The following is a 12,381-nucleotide window of genomic DNA, read 5'->3' as shown; positions in this document are numbered from 1 at the left end:
ACTCAAAACTCACCAAATGACTCCTCCCACCATATTATGATGTTGCCCAAGTTTTGGGATCGATCCGAAATCAATAGGTGTTCAAAATTGGACAATTCAAGTTCAACGGCTGTTCGTTCCTAATTGGAGTCGTTGGTGTATTCCATACTTCTAGCCTATGTTGCACCGACACGCCAAACTACTGGAGTGTCGGAGTGTCCGACACGCCTCCGACACGGTCAACGGCTGGGACACGGTCAAGACACGCCGCCGACACGGTCAAGACACGGCTCCGACACGGTCAAGACACGGCAGGGACCATATTGAAATTTTGAAAATGAAAGTTGGGGTCTAAACGTGATTTTTGAAACTTTGGTGGACTAATTTGAAATATTTTTAAAAATATGGGTTAAAAATGGAAAAAGATTTTTTAAAACCTAAATGAATTGCACTCACGTTTTCAGCCTTCAGTTCATAGCTCTTCTCCTGCGCAGCTTCTCCTCTTCTCCAGCTTTTGCAAAGGTAAGTATCTTTTCAAATTTTTTTCCCTTTGTTTTCAAATTCTTTTATTTATGTTGTCTATCTCTATTTTCTTTTCTTATCTCCCTCTTCACAGTAGTAGAAGAGTTAGCTTTGGTGGTGAGGTGAAGATTATTTCTTCTGTTTTTTTTTTGAAGAGAAACACAACAAGAAGGACGATTCTTTCTTGCAAATCGTTACCAAGAAGGACGATTCCTTCTTGCAAACTCAGGTTAGGCTTCACAAATTTTTAATTTTGTTTCTCTGTTTTGATGTGTTTTAATTTTTAATTTAGTTGTTGAGTATATTTGAATTTGGTTTGTTAATTGGGTATTATACATAATGATATTAATGAATGTGAAGTTGAACCATGCTGAATTTTTTTAGGAAAATATGAGTTACTCTAATGCTAACTCTAGTGGGGATTCCTCTCATGCTCAATCAATTGATGATAGTGCTCCACTGTGGAAGTATGTTACAAAGGTTGAATCAAGTAATAAAGCTGGAGGAAACGTTAGTTTCAAGTGTCATTATTGTCAAAGCATGTTTCAAGGTTCATATTCTAGGGTGAAACATCATTTGTTGAAAATCAAAGGAGGTGGGATTAGACTTTGCAACAAAGTTACACAAAGTAATGTATCGGAAATGAAACGCTTGGTAGATGATGCGGAGTTGAAAATAAAAAATGCCCAAGCTAGAAGAACCGTTTCTTTGCCTACATCAAGCAAAGAAGTTTCTTCGAGTGCTAGTGCTTTTCATTTGGATTTTGGCATGAATGAAGAAGTTTTGGAACCAAAGAAAAGGAAGGGAGTTAGTGGACCTCTTGAAAAAGCTTTCCAAAAAAATGTAAGGGAGCAATTGGATAGTGTAATAGCAAGGATGTTTTACACAAGTGGCTTGTCATTCAACCTTGCAAGGAACCCATACTATGTCCAAGCCTTTTCTAAGGCTTGTTCTCTCACCGTTCCGGGTTCTCGCCCTCCGGGTTATAATGCATTGAGGACTACACTTCTCCAAAAAGAGAGGAGTCACATTGAGATGAAATTAGAGCCGATAAAGAATGCATGGAAAGTAAAGGGTGTAAGCTTGTGTAGTGATGGATGGTCGGATTCACAAAGAAGACCTCTTATCAATATGATGGCGACTTGTGATAGTGGGCCTATGTTCTTGAAGGCTATCAATTGTGAAGGTGAGACAAAAAATGCATCATTCATTGCTAACTTGCTTGATGAGTGCATTCGTGAAATTGGTCCACAAAATGTGGTTCAAGTAATCACCGACAATGCAAGTGCTTGCAAAGCGGCGGGGCAAATTATTGAAGCCAAATATAGTCACATTTTTTGGACTCCATGTGTTGTGCACACATTAAACCTTGCTTTGAAGAACATTTGCACACCGAAGGCAAGTCCCAATAATGATGTGTGGGGTCAATGCATTTGGATTAGTGATGTTGCTGATGAGTGTTGGGCAGTGAAAAACTACATCATGAACCACCAAATGAGATTGGCCATGTTTAATCATCATTCAAAGTTGAAGTTTCTTTCAATTGCCGATACCCGCTTTGCTTCCATAATTGTGATGATGAGGAGATATAGGGAAATAAAGGTTGAATTACAAAGAATGGTGGTTAGTGAGGAATGGGATGCATATCAAGAAGATAATGTTGAAAAAGCAAAATGTATCAAAGAGAAAATATTGGATGATGTACTTTGGTCTAAAATTGATTACATACTTAGTTTTACATATCCCATTTATGACATGCTTAGAAAGTGTGATACGGATATGCCTTGTCTTCACTTGGTTTATGAATGGTGGGATTCTATGATAGGAGATGTGAAGGTGGCTATTTATAAAAAAGAAGGCAAGCAACTTTATGAAGATTCAGAATTTTTTAATGCGGTGAATGAGGTTTTATTGCAAAGATGGACCAAAAGCAACACTCCACTCCATTGCCTTGCACATTCTTTGAATCCAAGGTAACTTTCTTTAAAGTTTTTAGTACATTCATTTTGTTGCTTTAGTCATTATAATGTTTTAATTTATATTATTTCATCACTTTTAGGTATTATACTACTGAATGGCTTGTTCCAAATCGTGTTGCTCCGCATCAAGATCAAGGCATTACATTACAAAGGCAAAAATGCTTTGAGCGACTCTTTCCTAATGATTTGGATAGAATGCATGCTAGAGAAGAGTATGCCGCTTTTTCAGGTGGAATTGACCATTTTTCAAATGCGGATTCTTTAATCGATAGAGGTCGTATGCAATCGGTGAAATGGTGGATTGTTTATGGAGCTTTTTCTCCAATCATTCAACGTTTGGCTTTGCAGTTACTTGGCCAACCTTGTTCCTCCTCTTGTTGTGAAAGAAATTGGAGTACATATAATTTTGTACATTCCTTTAGGAGGAACAAGATAGCACCACAAAGAGCCGAAGATTTGGTGTTCGTGCATAATAATCTCCGTCTTCTATCAAGAAAGATGTCGGTTTATACCGAAGGTGAGAGTAAGATGTGGGATGTTGGTGGGGATGGATTTGATACTATGAACTTGGAGAATGCGGGTGTGCTTGAAATTGCAAACCTTTCACTTGATGAACCGGAATTAGAGGGCGTGTTGTTTTCTAATAACAACAATGAAGACATAAATGATTGAAGAAGATTGAGAGTTAGACCATTTATGTTTTATTTTGTGGTGTATTAATTATTATGTATGGATGAACATGAGTTATTTATTTTGTTTTATGGAATTATGTGACATTGAAATTTTGAGAATTAATTATTATTTTAAGATTTTCGATGTCGCCGTGTCTCCGTGTCCTACTTTTTTAAGATTTTCCGTGTCGCCGTGTCGCCGTGTCGGGTTCCCGTGTCGCCGTACCCATGTCCGTGCAACATAGCTTCTAGCGATTGGATTTCACTCAAAACTCACCAAATGACTCCTCCCACCATATTATGATGTTGCCCAAGTTTTGGGTTCGATCCGTAATCAATATGTGTGAGAAATTGGACAATTCAAGTTCAGCGGCAGTTCGTTCCAAATTGGAGTGGTTGGTGCATTCCATACTTCTAGCGATTGGATTTCACTCAAAACAAACCAAATGACTCCTCCCACCATATTATGATGTTGCCCAAGTTTTGGGATCGATCCGAAATCAATAGGTGTTCCAAATTGGACAATTCAAGTTCAACGGCAGTTCCTTCTTAACTGGAGTGGTTGGTGTATTCCATACTTCTAGCGATTGGATTTCACTCAAAACTAACCAAATGACTCCTCCCACCATATTATGATGTTGCCCAAGTTTTGGGCTCGATCCGTAATCAACAGGTGTTCCAAATTTGACAATTCAAGTTCAACGGCAGTTCGTTCCTAATTGGAGTCGTTGGTGTATTCCATACTTCTAGCGATTGGATTTCACTCAAATCTCACCAAATGACTCTTCCCACCATATTATGATGTTGCCCAAGTTTTGGGATCGATCCGAAATCAATAGGTGTTCCAAAATGGACATTTCAAGTTCAACGGCAGTTCCTTCCTAACTGGAGTGGTTGGTGTATTCCATACTTCTAGCGATTGGATTTCACTCAAAACTAACCAAATGACTCCTCCCACCATATGATGATGTTGCCCAAGTTTTGGGCTCGATCCGAAATCAATAGGTGTTCCAAATTGGACAATTCAAGTTCAACGGCTGTTCGTTCCTAATTGGAGTCGTTGGTGTATTACAAACTTCTAGCGATTGGATTTCACTCAAAACTCACCAAATGACTCCTCCCACCATATTATGATGTTGCCCAAGTTTTGGGCTCGATCCGTAAACAACAGGTGTTCCAAATTGGACAATTCAAGTTCAACGGCAGTTCGTTCCTAATTGGAGTGGTTGGTGTATTCCATACTTCTAGCGATTGGATTTCACTCAAATCTCACCAAATGACTCCCCCCCATATTATGATGTTGCCCAAGTTTTGGGCTCGATCCGAAATCAATAGGTGTTCCAAAATGGACATTTCAAGTTCAACGGCAGTTCCTTCCTAACTGGAGTGGTTGGTGTATTCCATACTTCTAGCGATTGGATTTCACTCAAAACTCACCAAATGACTCCTCCCACCATACTATGATGTTGCCCATGTTTTGGGCTCGATCCGAAATCAATAGGTGTTCCAAATTGGACAATTCAAGTTCAACGGTAGTTCGTTCCTAATTGGAGTGGTTGGTGTATTCCATACTTCTAGCGATTGGATTTCACTCAAAACAAACCAAATGACTCCTCCCACCATATTATGATGTTGCCCAAGTTTTGGGATCGATCCGAAATCAGTAGGTGTTCCAAATTGGACAATTCAAGTTCAACGGCAGTTCCTTCCTAACTGGAGTGGTTGGTGTATTCCATACTTCTAGCGATTGGATTTCACTCAAAACACACCAAATGACTCCTCCCCCCATATTATGATGTTGCCCAAGTTTTGGGATCGATCCGAAATAAATAGGTGTTCTAAATTGGACAATTCAAGTTCAACGGCAGTTCGTTCCTAATTGGAGTGCTTGGTGTATTCCACACTTCTAGCGATTGGATTTCACTCAAAACTCACCAAATGACTCCTCCCACCATATTATGATGTTGCCCAAGTTTTGGGCTCGATCCGTAATCAATATGTGTGAGAAATTGGACAATTCAAGTTCAACGGCAGTTCGTTCCTAATTGGAGTGGTTGGTGTATGCCATACTTCTAGCGATTGGATTTCACTCAAAACAAACCAAATGACTCCTCCCACCGTATTATGATGTTGCCCAAGTTTTGGGCTCGATCCGTAATCAACAGGTGTTCCAAATTGGACAATTCAAGTTCAACGGCAGTTCGTTCCTAATTGGAGTGGTTGGTGTATTCCATACTTCTAGCGATTGGATTTCACTCAAAACAAACCAAATGACTCCTCCCACCATATTATGATGTTGCCCAAGTTTTGGGATCAATCCGAAATCAATAGGTGTTCCAAATTGGACAATTCAAGTTCAACGGCAGTTCCTTCCTAACTGGAGTGGTTGGTGTATTCCATACTTCTAGCGATTGGATTTCACTCAAAACAAACCAAATGAGTACTCCCACCATATTATGATGTTGCCCAAGTTTTGGGATCGATCCGAAATCAATAGGTGTTCCAAATTGGACAATTCAAGTTCAACGGCAATTCGTTCCTAATTGGACTGGTTGGTGTATTCCGTACTTCTAGCGAATGGATTTCACTCGAAACTAACCAAATGACTCCTCCCACCATATTATGATGTTGCCCAAGTTCTGGGCTCGATCCGAAATCCATATGTGTGATAAATTGGACAATTCAAGTTCAACGGCTGTTCCTTCCTAACTGGAGTGGTTGGTGTATTCCATACTTCTAGCGATTGGATTTCACTCAAAACACACCAAATGACTCCTCCCCCCATATTATGATGTTGCCCAAGTTTTGGTCTCGATCCGAAATCAATAGGTGTTCTAAATTGGACAATTCAAGTTCAACGGCAGTTCGTTCCTAATTGGAGTGCTTGGTGTATTACACACTTCTAGCGATTGGATTTCACTCAAAACTCACCAAATGACTCCTCCCACCATATTATGATGTTGCCCAAGTTTTGGGCTCGATCCGAAATCAATAGGTGTTCCAAATTGGACAATTCAAGTTCAACGGCAGTTCGTTCCTAATTGGACTGGTTGGTGTATTCCGTACTTCTAGCGAATGGATTTCACTCGAAACTAACCAAATGACTCCTCCCACCATATTATGATGTTGCCCAAGTTCTGGGCTCGATCCGAAATCCATATGTGTGAGAAATTGGTCAATTCAATCTCAACGACAGTTCGTTCCTAATTGGAGGGGTTGGGGTAATTCATAGTTCTAGCGATTGGATTTCACTCAAAACACACCAAATATCTCGTCCCAACATATTATGAGGTTGCCCGCGTTTTGGGCTCGATCCGAAATCAATAGGTGTAAGAAATTTGGCAATCCAAGTTCAAAGGCAGTTCGTTCCTAATTGGAGTGGTTGGTTTATTCCATACTTCTGGCGATTGGATTTCACTCAAAACACACCAAATGACTCCTCCCACCATATTATGATGTTACCCAAGTTTGGGGCTCGATCCGAAATCAATAGGTGTTCCAAATTGGACAATTCAAGTTCAACGGCAGTTCGTTCCTAATTGGAGTCGTTGGTGTTTTCCATACTTCTAGCGATTGGATTTCACTCAAAACTCACCAAATGACTCCTCCCACCATATTATGATGTTGCCGAAGTTTTGGGTTCGAGCCGAAATCAATAGGTGTTCCAAATTGGACAATTCAAGTTCAACGGCAGTTCGTTCCTAACTGGAGTGGTTGGTGTATTCCATACTTCTAGCGATTGGATTTCACTTAAAACTCACCAAATGACTCCTCCCACCATATTATGATGTTACCCAAGTTTTGGGCTCAATCCGAAATCAATAGGTGTTCCAAATTGGACAATTCAAGTTCCACGGCAGTTCGTTCCTAATTGGAGGGGTTGGTGTATTCAATACTTCTAGCGATTGGATTTCACTCAAATCTCACCAAATGACTCCTCCCACAATATTATGATGTTTCCCAAGTTCGGGGCTCAGTCCAAAATCAGTACGTGTGAGAAATTGGACAATTCAAGTTCAACGGCAGTTCGTTCCTAATTGGAGTGGTTGGTGTATTCAATACTTCTAGTGATTGGATTTCACTCAAAACACACCAAATGACTCCTCCCCCCATATTATGATGTTGCCCAAGTTTTGGTCTCGATCCGAAATCAATAGGTGTTCTAAATTGGACAATTCAAGTTCAACGGCAGTTCGTTCCTAATTGGAGTGCTTGGTGTATTACACACTTCTAGCGATTGGATTTCACTCAAAACTCACCAAATGACTCCTCCCACCATATTATGATGTTGCCCAAGTTTTGGGCTCGATCCGAAATCAATAGGTGTTCCAAAATGGACAATTCAAGTTCAACGGCAGTTCGTTCCTAACTGGAGTGGTTGGTGTATTCCATACTTCTAGCGATTGGATTTCACTCAAAACACACCAAATGACTCCTCCCCCCATATTATGATGTTGCCCAAGTTTTGGTCTCGATCCGAAATCAATAGGTGTTCTAAATTGGACAATTCAAGTTCAACGGCAGTTCGTTCCTAATTGGAGTGCTTGGTGTATTACACACTTCTAGCGATTGGATTTCACTCAAAACTCACCAAATGACTCCTCCCACCATATTATGATGTTGCCCAAGTTTTGGGCTCGATCCGAAATCAATAGGTGTTCCAAAATGGACAATTCAAGTTCAACGGCAGTTCCTTCCTAACTGGAGTGGTTGGTGTATTCCATACTTCTAGCGATTGGATTTCACTCAAAACTCACCAAATGACTCCTCCCACCATATTTTGATGTTGCCCAAGTTTTGGGCTCGATCCGAAATAAATAGCTGTTCCAAATTGGACAATTCAAGTTCAACGGCAGTTCGTTCCTAATTGGAGTGATTGGTGTATTCCATACTTCTAGCGATTGGATTTCACTCAAAACAAACCAAATGAGTACTCCCACCATATTATAATATTGCCCAAGTTTTGGGATCGATCCGAAATCAATAGGTGTGTTCCGAATTGGACAATTCAAGTTCAACGGCAGTTCCTTCCTAACTGGAGTGGTTGGTGTATTCCATACTTCTAGCGATTGGATTTCACTCAAAACACACCAAATGACTCCTCCCCCCATATTATGATGTTGCCCAAGTTTTGGGCTCGATCCGAAATGAATAGGTGTTCTAAATTGGACAATTCAAGTTCAACGGCAGTTCGTTCCTAATTGGAGTGCTTGGTGTATTCCACACTTCTAGCGATTGGATTTCACTCAAAACTCACCAAATGACTCCTCCCACCATATTATGATGTTGCCCAAGTTTGGGGCTCGGTCTGAAATCAATAGGTGTTCCAAATTGGACGATTCATGTTCAACGGCAATTCGTTCCTAATTGGAGTGGTTGGTGTATTCCATACTTCTAGCGATTGGATTTCACTCAAAACTAACCAAATGACTCCTCCCACCATATTATGATGTTGCCCAAGTTTTGGGCTCGATCCGTAATCAACAGGTGTGAGAAATTGGACAATTCAAGTTCAACGGCAGTTCGTTCCTAATTGGAGTGGTTGGTGTATTCCATACTTCTAGCGATTGGATTTCACTCAAAACTCACCAAATGACTCCTCCCACCATATTATGATGTTTCCCAAGTTTGGGGCTCGGTCCGAAATCAGTACGTGTGAGAAATTGGACAATTCAAGTTCATCGGCAGTTCGTTCCTAATTGGAGTGGTTGGTGTATTCCATACTTCTAGAGATTGGATTTCACTCAAAACACACCAAATGACTCCTCCCACCATATTATGATGTTGCCCAAGTTTGGGGCTCGATCCGAAATCAATAGGTGTGAGAAATATGTCAATTCAATTTCAACTACAGTTTGTTCCTAATCGGAGTAGTTGTTGTATTCCATACTTCTAGCGATTGGATTTCACTCAAAACTCACCAAATGACTCCTCCCACCATATTATGTTGTTGCCCAAGTTTTGGGCTCGATCCGAAATCAATAGGTGTTCCAAATTGGACAATTCAAGTTCAACGGCAGTTCGTTCCTAATTGGAGTGGTTGGTGTATTCAATACCTCTAGCGATTGGATTTCACTCAAATCTCACCAAATGACTACTCCCACCATATTATGATGTTGCCCAAGTTTTGGGCTCAATCCGAAATCAATAGGTGTTCCAAAATGGACAATTCAAGTTCAACGGCAGTTCCTTCCTAACTGGAGTGGTTGGTGTATTCCATACTTCTAGCGATTGGATTTCACTCAAAACTCACCAAATGACTCCTCCCACCATATGATGATGTTGGCCAAGTTTTGGGCTCGATCCGAAATCAATAGGTGTTCAAAATTTGACAATTCAAATTCAACGGCAGTTCGTTCCTAATTGGAGTGGTTGGTGTATTCAATACTTCTAGCGATTGGATTTCACTCAAAACTCACCAAATGACTCCTCCCACCATATGATGATGTTGCCCATGTTTTGGGCTCGATCCGAAATCAATAGGTGTTCTAAATTGGACAATTCAAGTTCAACGGCAGTTCGTTCCTAATGAGAGTGCTTGGTGTATTCCACAGTTCTAGCGATTGGATTTCACTCAAAACTCACCAAATGACTCCTCCCACCATATTATGATGTTGCCCAAGTTTGGGGCTCGGTCCGAAATCAATAGGTGTTCCAAATTGGACGATTCAAGTTCAACGGCAATTCGTTCCTAATTGGACTGGTTGGTGTATTCCATACTTCTAGCGATTGGATTTCACTCAAAACTAACCAAATGACTCCTCCCACCATATTATGATGTTGCCCAAGTTTTGGGCTCGATCCGTAATCAACAGGTGTGAGAAATTGGACAATTCAAGTTCAACGGCAGTTCGTTCCAAATTGGAGTGGATTTCACTCAAAACTCACCAAATGACTCCTCCCACCATATTATGATGTTTCCCAAGTTTGGGGCTCGGTCCGAAATCAGTACGTGTGAGAAATTGGACAATTCAAGTTCAACGGCAGTTCGTTCCTAATTGGAGTGGTTGGTGTATTCCATACTTCTAGCGATTGGATTTCACTCAAAAACTCACCAAATGACTCCTCCCACCATATTATGATGTTGCCCAAGTTTTGGGCTCGATCCGAAATCAGTAGGTGTTCCAAATTGGACAATTCAAGTTCAACGGCAGTTCGTTCCTAATTCGACTGGTTGGTGTATTCCGTACTTCAAGCGAATGGATTTCACTCGAAACTAACCAAATGACTCCTCCCACCATATTATGATGTTGCCCAAGTTCTGGGCTCAATCCGAAATCAATATGTGTGAGAAATTGGTCAATTCAATTTCAACGACAGTTCGTTCCTAATTGGAGGGGTTGGGGTAATTCATAGTTCTAGCGATTGGATTTCACTCAAAACACACCAAATATCTCGTCCCAACATATTACGAGGTTGCCCGCGTTTTGGGCTCGATCCGAAATCAATAGGTTTGAGAAATTCGACAATTCAAGTTCAACGGCAGTTCGTTCCTAATTGGAGTGGTTGGTGTGTTCCATACTTCTAGCGATTGGATTTCACTCAAAACTCACCAAATGACTCCTCCCACCATATTATGATGTTGCCCAAGTTTGGGGCTCGATCCGAAATCAATAGGTGTGAGAAATTGGACAATTCAAGTTCAACGGCAGTTCGTTCCTAATTGGAGTGGTAGGTGTATTCCATACTTCTAGCGATTGGATTTCACTCAAAACTAACCAAATGACTCCTCCCACCATATGATGATGTTGCCCAAGTTTTGGGCTCGATCCGAAATCAATAGGTGTGAGAAATTGGACAATTCAAGTTCAACGGCAGTTTGTTCCTAATTGGGGTGGATGGTGTATTCCATACTTCTAGCGATTGGATTTCACTCAAAACTCACCAAATGACTCCTCCCACCATATTATCTTGTAGCCCAAGTTTTGGGCTCGATTCGAAATCAATAGGTGTTCCAAATCGGACAATTCAAGTTCAACGGCAGTTCATTCCTAATTGGAGTGGTTGGTGTATTCCATACTTCTAGCGATTGGATTTCACCCAAAACTCACCAAATGACTCCTCCCACCATGTTATGATGTTGCCCAAGTTTGGGGCTCGGTCCGAAATCAATAGGTGTGAGAAATTGGACAATTCAAGTTCAACGGCAGTTTGTTCCTAATTGGAGGGGTTGGTGTATTCCATACTTCTTGCGATTGGATTTCACTCAAAACTCACCAAATGACTCCTCCCACCATATTATGATGTTGCCCAAGTTTTGGGCTCGATCCGAAATCAATAGGTGTGAGAAATTGGACAATTCAAGTTCAACGGCAGTTTGTTCCGAATTGGAGTGGTTGGTGTATTCCATACTTCTAGCGATTGGATTTCACTCAAAACTCACCAAATGACTCCTCCCACCATATTACGACGTTGCCCAAGTTTTGGGCTCGAACCGAAATCAATAGGTGTTCCAAATTGGACAATTCAAGTTCAACGGCAGTTCGTTCCTAATTGGAGTGGTTGGTGTATTCCATACTTCTAGGGTTTGGATTTCACTCAAAATTCACCAAATGACTCTTCCCACCATATTATGATGTTGCTGAAGTTTTGGGTTCGAGCCGAAATCAATAGGTGTTCCAAATTGGTCAATTCAAGTTCAACGGCAGTTCGTTCCTAATTGGAGTGGTTGGTGTATTCCATACTTCTAGCGATTGGATTTCACTCAAAACTCTCCAAATGACTCCTCCCACCATATTATGATGTTGCCCAAGTTTTGGGCTCGATCCGAAATCAATAGGTGTGAGAAAGTGGACAATTCAAGTTCAACGGCAGTTCGATCCTAATTGGAGTGGGTGGTGTATTCCATACTTCTAGTGATTGGATTTCACTCAAAACTCACCAAGTGACTCTTCCCACCATATTATGATGTTGCCCAAGTTTTGGGCTCGATCCGAATTCAATAGGTGTTCCAAATTGGACAATTCAAGTTCAACGGCAGTTCGTTCCTAATTGGAGTGGTTGGTGTATTCCATACTTCTAGAGATTGGATTTCACTCAAAACTCACCAAATGACTCCTCCCACCATATTATGATGTTGCCCAAGTTTGGGGCTCGATCCGAAATCAATAGGTGTGAGAAATTGGACAATTCAAGTTCAACGGCAGTTCGTTCCTAATTGGAGTGGTAGGTGTATTCCATACTTCTAGCGATTGGATTTCACTCAAAACTAACCAAATGACTCCTCCCAC

General features: G+C 40.9%; 1 pseudogene; it reads left to right on the top strand.

Annotated features, from left to right (window-relative positions):
* The first annotated feature begins 217 nt into the window (after window positions 1-217).
* Window positions 218-3,105, top strand: LOC148294226 (uncharacterized; annotated as a pseudogene).
* The last annotated feature ends 9,276 nt before the right edge of the window (window positions 3,106-12,381 follow it).

Source organism: Prunus avium, chromosome 5 (assembly GCF_965620075.1).
Source record: "Prunus avium chromosome 5, drPruAviu1.hap1.1, whole genome shotgun sequence".
NCBI lineage: Eukaryota > Viridiplantae > Streptophyta > Magnoliopsida > Rosales > Rosaceae > Prunus > Prunus avium.
This window is presented reverse-complemented; position numbering and strand designations above follow the sequence as displayed.